Consider the following 15,216-nt stretch of genomic DNA (forward strand, 5'->3'; position numbering starts at 1 on the left):
AGGTTGTAACCAACAAGCAGGTCCCCGTTACAGGTGGTGAGGGCATGGTATAGGGTATACAGGAACCTTCCATGGAAATAAAGAAATTTGCAAGGTTCTATATATAAATATAACAAACTTGGATGATACTAGCTGGGTACTAGGAAAAATGTAAGGTGTCAGATTTTACAAACACAGAACAGAGAGGGGAGGACTCGTGCTAATAAAAAGGAGGATGCCGATAGGCCCCAGGCAGTAGGACCAAATGAGATATTGTCAGAAAATGTCCAGGGAATCCAGCCTGCGGAAAATACTGCACTTCCAACCCTCGGCAGCCCTACGAGCTCAGGTAAAGCTGAGAATGATATCATAGCTGAGAATAACATATGGGGGGGTCATGAATGCCAGCTACCAATTATTAAACAAAACAAACCCAAATGTAACAAAACATTGTTGATTATGCTTTAGTATAAGGCCTTCATATTATGATGCTATCGGGAATCCTGGGGAGCCCTCCCGCACAAACGAGAACAGCCCTCTACATTACAGTTGGGAAAAGACATAAGGGTAACACTAACACAAGTCACTGGAGGTGGTAGGTGTGTGTGCATGGTTCCTAGTGGGAAGTGTCACCTATGCAATATCACGGAGAATGGAAAACAATCAGCCGAGTGGTTAATCTCAGCCAACAACGCTAGGTGGGTTTGTTCGTGAGTGGGCGTAACTCCTTGTCTATCACTAAAACTCTTTAATGCATCTCGTGATTTCTGTATACAGGTGATAATTATACCAAGGATTCTATACCACTCTGAGGATTATATGTACACCCAGACACAGTGGAAAGTCATCATCTGGAAAGATGGGAACCATTCACGGCTCTAACTTTGGCCACCCTAATAATCCTGGGAAGAGCTGGAGTGGGAACCAGGGTAGCCTCATTGGTTAAACAAAATCAAGAATTTACTTCCTTCTGTGGACGAGGACCTGACCCAAATTGAACAATCCATCTCGGCCCTGGAAAATCTATCAGGTTGCTTTCAGAGGTAGTGTTACAAAATCATAGGGGATTAGATTTGGTATTTTTTTTACAACAGGACAGGCTGTGTGCAGCCCCGAAAGAGGAATGCTGTGTGTATGCTGATCACACTGGAGAGGTAAGAGATACAATGGCAAGACCCAGGAAAGGGTTGAAAAAAAAAGGAAACGGGAGAATGAAGCCCGACAGAGCTGGTACGAATCTTGGTTTAATTATTCACCTTGGCTTACTACTTTATTATCAACAATAACAGGACCTTTGTTGTTCTTAATAATAGCACTAACTTTTGGACCATGTATTTTTAATAAATTGATTGCGATTGTAAAAGGTCGTTTAGAAGCGGCACATCTAATGCTTATACGTGCCAAATATGAGCCAGTAAGTACTAACGAAGAAATCGAGGAAACATTAGTTCTTAGTAGTCAAGCATTGCAGAGATTCAATGAACAAAATGAGTAACTAAAAGAAAAAGGAGGGATTGTAATACATACACCATAGATGTTTGTTCATTGTCCTTTGTATTATAAAACAAAGAGTTTTATTTGAGGAGCAGGTGTTGCGAAGGTTTCCTGCTGAAGTAAGGAGCTGTATAATGCTTAGCTAGACACTATGAAAATTCCATTGCTTAATGTAACAAAAAAAGAATCCTCTCCCCTTCCCTCCTTCTACATCTCAGTAGCCTCTTTTGTTCAGAAAACACAGCTGCAAAGTTCATGTAACCATTTTCTGATAAGTTGTTAAACTAGTGTATCAACACCCTGCCTTCCTGTCTCACGCTGGGCCAACATGACCAAATAAAGAAAGAAGTTGAACCACAACGCCGAGGAAGACTACGGCCTTCATCTTCACGACCACCAGAGGGACAGAGACGACCCCCTAGCAACAGTGCGCGCAGTCGCAGAACATACCCGGACGTGCTGCGTAATCCTGAAATCACCAAGATATAAAAAGGGACCCTGGGGGGGGTGAGGTGCGCGCCGTTGGCGGAGCTGAGACTCCCCGGCCGCCCAGCGCTGTTTTGCTTGCTGTTGCTTACTCAATAAATTCCTTTCTATTATTAATGCAATGCTCTCTGAAAATTAATTACGGGGGCAACTTATAACAATGATGATCTAACTGGTGCCAGCTCAGGAGGCATCAGAGCGCTCGGCCCTGCTTCATGAGCCCTTCAGCACTGGGGAGCATTACACTGGCAACCCCAGAGGCCTTCTGCCATGGCCTGTGTGGATGTGCCAGCTCCCCAGCATTAGAGCATAGGGAGCTCTAATGCAGGGTGATACCACCTCTGTCCTCACAGCTCTCACCCTCATGGGGACTTCTGCACATCATCCCAGCCTCAGAGGCTCTGGCATGGGCATTAGGACCGTCCTGGCATTCAGCTTTCAGGAGAAGGGCTACAAAAATTCATTGCGAGCTTATGTTTCACTTGAGTATTTACATAAAGCATGTGTTCAAAGTTAAAAGCCCTCTACTTGCTCTTCTATAATTCAAAACATTGTGTAGTAAGGGATGCTATTAATATAGAATTGTTGCAGATAGAGAATGCCAGAGATAACAGCCACTTGAAGTGTTTAGCTCCTAGTGAAAATAGCTAGGGTGGATGGTGGGAGTTGTGTGCTACACATCAAAGATCGAAATAACAAGTAATTTTTTTTTTGAAGAGAACTACCTAAATCGTGGATGGTTTTAAGAGGGCTATCTAAGCCCTACAACTGGATCTTGCTCTTTTTTTCTCAGATGACATACCAGCAGTCTTGTTTGTTGTTAAATGGCTCCGCCGCACTAAGCTGCAATGGTATGTTACCAGAAAACAGAAAATGCCCAGAAGTACTTGGGGAATGTGGTTCTTAAAGAGGACCTTCATGTCCTTCAGATAAATGACCCTAGTTACTTGACTGGGATGACTTATTGCGGGTAAGTACACTAGGATCGCACTCTACTGTTAAATCATTCAATTTGTCCAGAAACACAGTAAAACAAATGAATCCACCACAGTTCATATTTGCATCAGATTTAACTTCTGAATGTTGCAAATGAAAATGTGGGCTTAATTTGACAAATTTCAGCTTTAAATTAACCTCTAATTTTCAGTCAGAATTTCTGTCAGACTGTCACTGACTATGATCTAAATGCCTTGGGGACTGATCTGAATGCATGGCAACAAAAAGACAAAAAACACTAGATAGTCTTTTTCCATTAGTACCATGCTCTAAGAAAACAACACAAAACCCACAAAGATGCTCTTTGTCATCCCTTACACCAAGGAGTGTTTTGCTGCTGCCTAACAAATGGCCTTTAGGAACTCAGTCCTAGAAGGCACTTACAACTGAAATCCTAACCCAGACAGGAGATCACACACACATTTGCACCTGAGATTACACCTAAGAGTTAGTAACATAGAACACTTGGGTCTACCGTTATCTCTCCTCTTTTTTTTTTCTTTTTTTTTTCTTTTTTTTTTTTTTTCAGCAGGAAATTTTTGTTTCAGCACAATTTGAAGTTTCTGACAACAAAATCCCATCAGGTCTTCCACACGTGCATGCACTTGAGTGCTGAAACACATCAACAGCATCTGGACTGAACTGAATGCACTTGGGAACTGCTTGAGTACCCTGTCGGCTGTCCTGGGCAGGCACAACAAATCCCAGCACACAGTAAATTAAGCAAATGAGCATGTGTTTCTGCATGGGAAACATGACAAGTTTGTCACAAACCCACTGAACGCTGCTCACAACTTTGTGGGACTGGGTGCTCATGAGTGCTGAACAATCCACAGCAGAAAACCTTAAGCATTTGACATCCTTTCTTCATTCTGTTTACTTACTCTTTCCAAAACTCAGTGAAATAAACTGCAGTTTGAGGGATATTAAGACTAAACATGCTTTTTTTCTGAGTACAAACTCTGGAGCTGTAAATGATTAATATTAATAATGGGAAAAACCTGTCATGTATAAACAATATAAACAAACAGTAACAACCACTTAAATTTGTTAATCTGAGAATTTCTTTTCTCTGATTCTCTTCCATAAACAAAATATTTTTTTCATCAGGCACTATCCATTATGTTCATCCTTGGTGTAGTTACAAGGCAAAAAAATGTGGATTATTGATGAAACAGATCATAATGGCTCTTTCCAAGCCATTATCATCTATCATTTAAATGTGTATTCAATGAGCTTTAATCTGCAAATTTGTCACGATTGGGAGCCATTACGATTTAACAGATTCATTGTGTTTGCTTTATTCTTCTTTTAATATGATGCATGGTGCGTGTTGTATAGACAACACGTGAAGACATTTTACCTAGCAGAATGGACTTTTTAAAAAAGTTACTACACATGAACAGCTGCTTATTAAAGCCTTAAATCTTTACAAAATAAACAACAATGCTGAAATGCCAAGTTGTTATACTAATAAATGAATCCTTCAAAATCTTCATACCCAGGCACAGTGCTCATTCTTCTGAACCGCCTCAATCTCCTGTTATATCTTAGAACAGCACCATGACCAGTCATAACTGAGATTTCAACTACACAAATTTTCACCGGTCCCCTAAACAGTTACTATTTCTACTGGTTGAGATGAAGCGAACAAAATCAATGAATGCTCTCTCACTGATATTAATCAGTCTGAGTTGTGTACCATATATTACCAAGGATCTAAGCTATATCAATCTCTGGGTAGTTTTTTTTAATTCACTAGTCCATTAATAATAATAACAATAGCTTGCAACACCAACTAAAGCAAACTAGCATAACAAATTCTGTATTTTGGAAAACGAATGTAACACTGTTTTTTTTAGCTCAATATTTGTATAGCTGCACAATTTGCAAAATTGCAAAAAATGATGGCAATTGGCAATACATGTGCTTTTACTGGTTTTTGGCTCTGGCAGATTAATTCCATATCCAGTTTGTATATAATTCACTTAACACCTTCTCTTACTCAAGTTTTGCAATTTCCTGAATAAAATCCCTCCGAGAGTAAGCTGCACACTGTCTGAGCAAACTCCCCTTGTAGTCATCAGCAATATTGCTGTTTGCTTTGAAGATGCAGTGGGTAAATGCAAAAAACCTCATCAACCCAGAATTCAGATCACACTCTGGTTGTGATCCCCCTTCCCTTCTTGACATTATCCAGGAACATGGCACGGTGGGAAGGCTTCTTAGCCAGGCATGAGGCAAGATGCAAACATGAGATCAGAAGGACTCATACCATGCGATGGCTTACCTCATGCCTTCTCTATATTGCAGCAGGCTGCTCTGAACTGGTTTGGGGTGGGGACACAGAGGCATGCGATGTGCACATTTGATCGACAGCTGTGCCAGGATTATTTGGAAAACATGGCCTCCAAAACTGCTGTAGTACCTAAGCATGCATGCAGCCTGGGTAAGCAGCCTGCAGCCCTGCTGTGGTGAGGCTGCCCTGCAGCAGCTGGAAGCTCACCAAGCCATCATAGGTCTTGGGAGCAAGGAGGCTCTGCATGCCCTGGGAGGTGGGCTCCAATTGCTCCTCGGGCCATGCCTGCAGGCTGCTGAAAGCAATGACAGTATGAAGACTTTTTCATTATACACAACAATATGGTAATTGCACAAACAGCTTGGGAGTAGTTGTGGTAGGACTGCATGACACCACTGCCACTCTGCCCATGTGAGGTGCATGTCAGCACTATGATGCCAGCCACCCTTTAACATCATTTGCACCCTGTTCACATATTAATGAATTATTCATGGCCTTTACAAGAATGTCTGACTTTTTTCCTTAAATACAGGTATTTCCAAGCATAAAAATATACACATCTAAAAATAAAAGGGAATCATCCATTGGGCTTAAAACAAAATAATCTCACAAAAAAAAGGAAGTATTTTTTAACAGCACATATCTACTTTATGGCACTGGTCTCTTAACTTAGTGCTTATGAGTTAGGGAAACAGCCCCTTGGTGGATTACTTTTCATAGTTTGCTCGGTAATGTGTTTACAAAGCCATTGTTACAACTAGATGCTTATATATTTTGATATACAGCTTATACTACAACAGTACATCTTCAGAGACTTCATGCTTATTTTAAAAACCTATTTAAATGTTTCTTTACCTTCCCCCCTGGCAAAACAAGTTTATTGCCAGATACTCTAGGGCTCTATATTACAGTCTGACAGTAATTAAAGGCAGAATTAGTGGTGCTTTTGTAAGAAATGGTAACAGTGGCAAGTGTACACTGGGATGGGCCAAATTCATCTCTGACTGTAACTCCATTGAAATAACTAACTTACTCTAGGAACTAATTTGACACTTGAAATTTCAAATGAATGGCCTCTATTTTTAACTGTCTGACATTACTGAAACACATAACTCAGAGGCTGGGAAATGTTAAGTGGATTTTATTTCCCTTTGTTAGAACATTGCTCATCTACCCACCTGCTTTCTACTATGTATCATGTCAATAGTCTACTCCAGAAATCAGTGTTTTGTTAAGATGAGATTATAATGTATTATTTCAATGCAACCTGCACTTAGCTAATGGTCATCTGCTCTTGAAAATGGAAAGTATTAGCGATAACCATTATCTCTAAACCACACAATAAATGTTACAAAAACATATTAACCAAAATTTTGTGGTTGTGAACACCTGTAATTTTTCCTCTGATCCTATAATCACACAATACACCAATATGCAAAAAATCTAATACATTGGTAGTACAGTCTAAAGAAAACTAAAGGAATTATTTTTATGTGCATGCCTTCTACTTGAACTCAGACTCTAAACACAGTTTTAGGATTTTGCAGTATGTGGAAATTAAGCTTTGACAAAACTATCTCTTCCAAAAATTTAATGCCATCTACCTATAGTTGTTAGCCCTACACACAGTAGCTATATAATCCATTCTGATTCTGCAGCAGTTTTCTAGCTATACAGAGATCTAATCTAATTCAACCCTATTTGCCCATTAAAAAACTCCTTTATCTGGTATGTAAAACCTATGCACTTCTATGAGATTTTTTTAATATTATTTTTTATTTTTTAATAAAGAAGATGGCAATTCCTACAGGGACTTTACGGAGAGGGGCTGGTAGGAGGCATCATGCCCCTGTGTCTGGTCACTCCTCACCATGAGAAGGGGAGCAGGGGCCTTGGAGCATCCTCAGGATCCTCCAGTGTTTTGGCAAAGCCACAGGTTGACACAGGAAGGTGCTACAACCCAATATTCAAGATTATTAGGTTTGAGGATGAGGAGGATTCCTGGATCAAGTGCAAAAGGAGCAGGAAATCCCTTATGTGACCCTTAGCACCTTCTCCCTTCAGGTTACAACTGCATTTTGCTCTTTATGGGAAGAAAAACAACCTCCTTTCGCAGTGAAGACTTGCATTATTATCTCTGTCTGACTGTTGCATTGATTAGATTGGAAAATGAGTAACTTTTATCACACTTGATCTGAAATAGCACTATTTGGCTTATGTTTATTCCTTAACATTTACAGAACAGATAATTGCATGGATCCTGGGAGTCAGACACAACACTGTGATGTCTCTTTTGATCTCTGGTGTCAGGTTAAAGGAGAAAAGAAAGAAAGTTAACCTGTGATTTAACACTGGCCACTGTCTGGCTCCTGCTAGCGGTCTGGTCTGGGTGGTTTAGCCCTTTATGAGTGCATGTCTGGGTCCCTTCTTACCACATAGGTTCGATTGCTGCCACCTCTGATATCAGAGCCTGGTGGTGCTGGATGCTGCAGCATGTGCTTGGCCTTGTATCGCAGCAGATTTTTGCCTAAAACAATCAAGACAATTTTCTGTTCTTCTCATTTCACTCTTCCTTATTTTTTCGTTAAGTACAAGGAAAAGCAGATTATTTCAATTAAGAGCCTGTCACTGACAATTGTAAGCAACCTTTCTTCAGTTCAGTGCCGCAGTTGCAGTTTTAAGTTTCTCCCTGCTTCTGTCAGGATCTAATTTTCAAGGCCCCGTTGCCATGGCAGCAAGTTGGAATTTTAATCCAGTACTAAAGGTCAAGACAGGTCACCAGTTTCAGTTCCTCTTCAATCTCCCCATAAAGAGCCACAAAAAGAAGTTGAGATAAAGGTCTGACCTAACCAAAAATTCCAGTCTAGCACACAGTCAGACCTGAAGCTATATGATTTGTATAAGCCTTCCAATTTTTTTTGGAGCTATTGAAATTCATGCTAAATCAAAAATGGGCAGCACAGATTCACGTTCTTCTCTTCAGAAAAGCACATGTATGTCCTCAAAACGCAGTTCAGTGTATGTAACTTATCAGGGATATCGAAGAAGCAAACACTCAAATCAAGTGTAACAGGTAGGCAGGTAGTTGTGAAAGCAATCCCCTCATTACTGGAGGTATTTACTACTTTTACAGACTCAGATGAGCCTGACAGCTGCACTGAAGCCTTCCTTGTCGATACAAGGTACATGAGTCAACATCTTTCTTTCAAATTCTGGGAAGATCTTTTTGTGAATTTTTTTTGAGTAAACAAGACTTTCAGTAAGGGACAACTTCCTGAAAGCTAAGCTCAACTACCTTCACATTATTATTATTATTATTATTATTATTATTATTATTATTATTATTATTATTATTATTATTATTATTATTATGCTATTTGTATCTTGAAGGATAAAAAGCTCCTGTGGAAATTAAGAAATAACTTTAGATTTGCCAGTTTTCTAGACCCATCCCATGTTCTTTGCAACATGGATTTCAATTAAACAATCAGTTTGCACCTGCTGGGGTAAGGCTATAGAGATCTTTCTCTTCCTCAAGGGCTACATCATATCTTCATGAAGCCATGGTAGCAGCATTAGGAAAGTCTCAAAATGTGTTTTTCCAAGGTGCACGGGCACAGGCAAGAGAAGCAGCTCTTCCTCCAGGAACTCAGAACAGTAATTAGCACAGCAGTGTGGAATATTTTATTTTTTGTCATTTGCCTATATGTTGTAAGGTAAATACATTCTGAATCTGTGGCTCTGAGGGCTATCCAAGACTGGATAATGCAGTGAGTGTGGCCTAGCCCCATGGGGTGTTGTGAGAACTTTACTTCATAAAAAATAAGCCCTCTGGCCAGAAAATTGATAGGGTTTGGAGCCCTGCAGAGCCCTCCGTCCAAAGGATAATGGTAGCAATATAAGTTGCTCTGGATAGGCAGTGTAAAGCTGAGAAAAATGTGGTGGATTATTGGGGTTGTCAGAGGAATTCAGAGGAAAGATGCAAAGGATTAAGTTGTGATATTACAAGAAGTGGTTGTTAGTCTTACCTAGGATATTTAGGACACAAATTGAGAGTTTCAAGCCCATTCTGGTATTATAAATGCCAAGTTTCCTGGCAAAACCCATTCTTCTTTCAAGCTTATCACCCGTTTCCGATTACAACTATTTTTTAGTATGGTGCAGATGAACCTGGGTGACACTTTTCTCAGTTTGTCTCAGGCTACTAAGATATTAAAGTAAGAATTAAAGTGACTAGAGGAAAGAGCGACAGGAAGAAAAAGTGAGAAACAGCTGCATTCTGAACCTGAGGTATACTGGCAGGGCAGAGTTAAAACAAAATGTCCAAACTAAGGTGACCAGAAAGCAAGCAAGAAATTAGTTTATGTGCATTTTATCAGCAGGCATGAAGCTCAGAAGACAAATGGGTGGGAGAGGTATAGGCTGTGGTGGCTTTCTCTGCTCTATCCTGATTTACATGTTCAGATTTACCAAGCGCATTTGTTTTTTTTCAAGATGAATGTTTGAAGTTGCACTGAAGTTCGGAAGTGATTCCATCCCACAGAAATGTAAATTGGGAGGTCGGTTTCAGACTGGCCTTAAGCCATGAAGGCACAACATATGCTGCTGCCTGTGGAAAAACTCTAACTGCAGGGAAACTTGTGGCAGATTTTCAGTCTTACTGGTTTCCAAAATGGTAACTGATACTTACCAGACAGGGAAATGCATCCTGAACCCAAACATATAAATGTATGTCATTTACCTGTCTTTATTAATACTGACACTTTGGTGGTCACAGTTCAGTGATAGTATTTGGCTGTGATGCATCCTACTTGAGAACAAAGTATTTCAATTTTTAGGGCAAATTTATTATTTTTTTTTAAATGAGGGTTTATATAGCATCAAAAGAAATTGAAATGCTTCAATGCTTATTTGAGTTGCAATCATCAATGCTGGCAATACTGCAGTTGGGTAGCTTGTTTCAGGAATTCTTAAGGGCAGTAATTATATGTCTGTGATAGTCAAGAAAAACTATTCAACATTGATCAGCAAAATATGAGTGAATTAATTTAGTTCTGTTCACATAATCTTTTAAACAGATTTATAAACATGTCAGGAGAAAGAGATCATGGAGAAGAATGTATTAGGAAATAACTTTATTTTGACAGGGCGGTTAAACTGTATGTGAGCCAGCTAAATAATGAAAACAAATTAAAAGTCTAATTTAGAAATTATTTTGAGTAATGGGCTTATCTTCAAGGATACAGGGCTTTTAATTACGACACTGGATTTTAAAATATTTAACAGCAGCTGAAATGTCTTGAAAGTTTGCTACAAGTAACTGGCCATAGGAAATGCTTGTATGTTTTAGTTCCAATTACTTAGTACTTTGCTCAAAAGTAGAAGCCTGTGGCACTGAAGAACAAAATGATACAGTTGTGACTGGTTATCATTGCTCCAAGTCCCAGGTGATAATATGTAAGAACTTATCAGGGCAAGAGGATGCAAAGCTAACTTCTAAACAGCAAAACAAAATACTAAATACGAAAGATGAATGATGTCTTATCAGACAGACCTTCTATTTTCATTTTCTATTTGTCCCGTTAATATGGTGCACTGTAGCTCTCTAAAGATTAATGGAGTTCCAATTACATGCCAGTGTTGTTTCACTTATCATAATTTGTCCACGGCAGTGTAAGTCGCTTGTATTCATGACTTCCCAGTTTACCCAGAGGGAATATCCTTGGAACTTCCCACTTCTAACAAACAGGCAGTACTTAGTCTAGTGATTAAAGCTTGCCACACTTACTAAGTGAAAATGAATGTACACTATAAAAAAAAGCAGGCTATCAACACTGGTGGGATCAATTGACACTCTTGTGCTTTAATACAATCGATTAAAAACTGTAATTAGAAATACTAAAATCTCAGCTCCTTCAGTGTGTTACATCTGGGCTGGATTGTGACTGGATCTCATATATAGGGTTGAAACATAAATAGAAACGTTCTTCCAATTCTACTTGGAGATGAATTTTACAAGTTTTTGGTTCATCTTATTGAATGGGAAATAATGCATCAACATTGAATGCATCCCAGGTTTTTAAAACTGAATCCTTTCAAGGTTAAGAATTCATCAGTGCTTCTTGATTGGAACGTTCTGAATAACAACATTATGCGTTGTCGCATTATCCAATATACAATCCTTGGTGTAAAATCCTCTTGATGTCTGATTACTCTTCATAAGGACCTCATGCTGATTCATTTCAAACCGTGAATTACCTTTAATTCATAGCTTGAACATGCTGCCAAATTTTGGTTTGCATGTTCCCAGGTGGCTATCCCTGACACAGTGGAGAACTTCCAAAAAGCCATTAGATACTTAGGAAAAGTAGTTAGATGTCAAGAAGCATACTTCCATTTTCAAACAGACTTCCATCAAGTACTATGATAATCTTTGGGATTAGAAAAGTATTGGTATTTACTGAAATGTTTTTAAAGCTGTGAAGTGAAATCCTGGCCCAGCTGAAGCCAGTGGTGTGCTCCCTTTGAAAAATCCTTGCTGAAATATCACATAAAAGGTTTTAGCTGCTTGTTTTGGTTTTCAGCCGACTGTATTTAGCTGTCCTCTAGCCCCCACACAGGTTGTGTATCATTAAGTATGATGGATCACAAAAACCTTATAAAGATAAAATAAGTTGTTTTTGTCTGATCCATAAAAATTTGTTGCTCTAAGTTTTTAATGGTTTCCGGTAGTTCTCTGAGCCTATGAGAAGGGCCTTTTAATACTGTATTAATACAGTAAGTATAGGAAGTCATTTTATGACAGGGGAAGAATACCATTATGATTACATTCTTCTTTTTAGCTAGGCTTTTATGGAAACTACCCAAGACTACTCTGCAGTATGATTTTGAAACACAGGATGTGCTTGATTAAAAAGGTTCTGGGTAGTTTCCAACTGGACTGAGGCCAAATGCTAACTACCAAACAGAACAAAAGAACTGGATGTTTGAGGATGACATCCTCGCAGTGGTAATTATATAACAGAAACTTAAGTTGCAAGCTAAGTATGTACCCTCGAATTCATGGAAGTTGACAGAAAATCCTTCTCAGTGCAATTGGTTGCACACCTTATCTGTTCCTACTTGCTATGCTTCATAACAAGCTAATCAGAGTAGACTGGATGAAAACTGACTGCACAGCAGCCAATGGAGTCTTACAGTGAATTTGAAATTAAAAAAAGAAAAAAGAGAAAAAGGAAGCCGAGTGCCATATTTTCACACAGACCTATTTCAGCTACAGAAATTCACCACACTCTACATACACACCAGTGGTTCAAAATCTCATTTTCAAGACTTTCGAGTAGAAATTAAGATCTGATATTAGTTACATGAATTATTTAAAATATTCCTGATCACTCATGTACAATGTAGGTGCAGAACTTCAGTGCAATCCCAACATCATCCCTTTGGCCTGATCTTTCAGGATGTCAATGTGTCTACACTTGAATTTATAATGAGGTACAGGCAGCTTGGCTGCTGGAGCAGAATACATAGTGGAGGCAAAGCATCTTTGTTCTTCACACATGCCTCAACTAGTCGTGGCATAACTCAGTAATACGGTGAACGTAAGCACATTAGTACTAATTTCTAATTTGTAGAGTTTTCTAGAATCTACAGATTTCTAATCCTGCCAATGGAATCTATAAGATTGTCACTGTAAATAGACGATATAAGTTAAGTTTCACTGGAATTGAACGTAAACTTAAAAAGTTAGAAAATATCTAGGAAAACGTTCATGTTAAAAAGACGTCTAACAATAGATATAGATGAGCAAACCCAGTGGTTTGGATTGAAAGGGACCTCTAAAGGTCATCTAGTTCCAAAATCCCTGTGATGGGCTGGGACACCTTCCAGGAGATCAGGTTGCTTAAGGTCCCATCCAACCTTACTTTGAACTTTTTCAGGGGTGGGCATCCACAACCTCTCAAGGCAACCTGTTACACTGTCTAACCACCCTCATAGTGAAGAATTTCTTCCTTACATATAATCTACATTTACTCTCTTTTAGTTTAAAACATTTATTCCTTGTCCTATCGCTACATAGCATGGCAAAGAGTCTTTCTCCATCTTTCTTGTAGGCCCCCTTTACGTATTGGAAGGTTGAAATTCGGTCTCCCCAGAGCTTTCTCATCTCTGGGCCAAACAACCCCAACTATCTCAGCCTCCTATTGAGGAAACACATGAGGAATTGGTGGGGGATACAGTTTTGAAATCCGTGAGATCATGCCGAGTGGCTGACAGTGTAGCAAAAAATGTTACTGGGGATCAGTTGGACTGTAATTTTACAAATACACTCTGATGTCCCTGAAATGACCCAATGTTAGAAAGATTAAACCCTTTCTAATACAACTGCATTCTGATAAATACTAAATTATTAAAATACACAATTACTGCAGGAGTTGTCAATCTATCAGGGTTTATTTGGATCACATTATCCAGCCCTAACTACTTAACACCATTATTTCTTTCTGCCCCACTTTCTGCTTTAATTTCATTATAAAGTACAATAATTCCCATTGAACATGGTGGTGACTGCACACGCAGATCTAAAGAAACAAATTGGCCTCGTAATACCAAGTCTCACAGTGGACTGCCTTCTAACCTCACAAAGCCCTATGGAAATTCTTGGAAGCTGCCTTAACAATTTTTCTGCAGTAAAAGAGAAAAAGTGATAGTAATGGGTTAGCTGATCTTCATTTGGAAGCTAAAAATAAAAGTAGCTTTATTGCAGCTCTGATCTCTCATGTGTAAAATCTATCACCTACCATAAGAAGGCAGTTCATTGCAGCAGAAATCTGATTGATAGTACTGGAACTTTAGATCAAGCAGCAGAACAGAGAGCAACTGGTTCATAAAATGTACTCAGTGTCTTCGGGTTTTATATCAGGCTTCCTATAGAGAGCTTTGGTCCCATTAAATGCACTATATACCACTGAGCTCTGAAGCACTGTTCTTCTGAAATTCAGCTTATAACTATAAACCATGATTGACAAGTCTATTACTGTTGGTTACAAACTATTGAAATATTGTATTTTATAGTATACTCACTAAAATATTTTTCACAGTGGAGTCCAAATACACTTGCTTTAGGAGAAAAATCAGTTTAAGATGTAATAATATTTTTTTATATTTTTTATTTTTTTTACTAGAGAATGTGCTTGATGTTAGATTTGGATCACTTAGATCTTCTGAAACATGAATGCAGCTATTCTTCTATGAAGAACAGTGGGTCTAGTTTGGCTAGCTTCTTTAAAAAAAAAAAAAAAAGCAATCCTTACTAGAAATCAAAATAGCAAAAGGGAGATACTAATTACATACTGAGTTTCATAAACAAATGCTTTTCATGCAAATTATTCCTAGCATTCCTACCCAATTCTTATTTGACCTTAATAATAAAAGATCTAATTGTAGACTGATTTAACTGTTTAAACATAGTTTTGTAATGCTTTGTGCAAGGAACTAACCTTATTTGAATGAGTACTTCCATGAACTGACTTTGAGTAAAGAACTGGACCTTCAGAGCCTGGTGAACGTATCAATGTACTGGGCACCCACAGTCTAGTCCGAGATCTCTTACATGGTCACAGAGACATCACTGAATTCCAGCAAGCTTTCTACTGTACATGAACTTGCACTAAAAAGTCATGTATTGAAATAAATAAATAAAAAAGAAGTAGCTATCTCCTCATTGAGTTTTCTTCCCATATAGGGCTTTACTTAAAATCACGTCCCTACTGGATTAAAGAGGAACCACCAGAAACAGTTTGAAGTCATTGTAAATGAACATATTGTATTTACACAAACTTCAGTTAAGCTACTACAGTTCTACATTTGGTAGTTTAAGACTCTTGAACACTAAAATAAAATAGCAGCTCTGAATTGAAATCCGACCCACATATTTTAGTAAGTATAAAAACAACCTA

General features: G+C 38.7%; 1 protein-coding gene and 1 long non-coding RNA gene across 8 annotated transcripts in view; one reads left to right on the forward strand and one right to left on the reverse strand.

Moving 5' to 3' along the window:
• The window catches only part of AFF2 (ALF transcription elongation factor 2), a 363,897-nt gene that overhangs the window by 113,504 nt on the left and 235,177 nt on the right, over nt 1-15,216 (reverse strand). The window lies entirely within an intron of this gene.
• LOC137863849 (uncharacterized) lies at nt 958-2,076 on the forward strand. Its single transcript, XR_011101188.1, has 2 exons — nt 958-1,133; nt 1,816-2,076. It is a non-coding gene; the product is annotated as an uncharacterized lncRNA (long non-coding RNA).

Source organism: Anas acuta, chromosome 13 (assembly GCF_963932015.1).
Source record: "Anas acuta chromosome 13, bAnaAcu1.1, whole genome shotgun sequence".
NCBI lineage: Eukaryota > Metazoa > Chordata > Aves > Anseriformes > Anatidae > Anas > Anas acuta.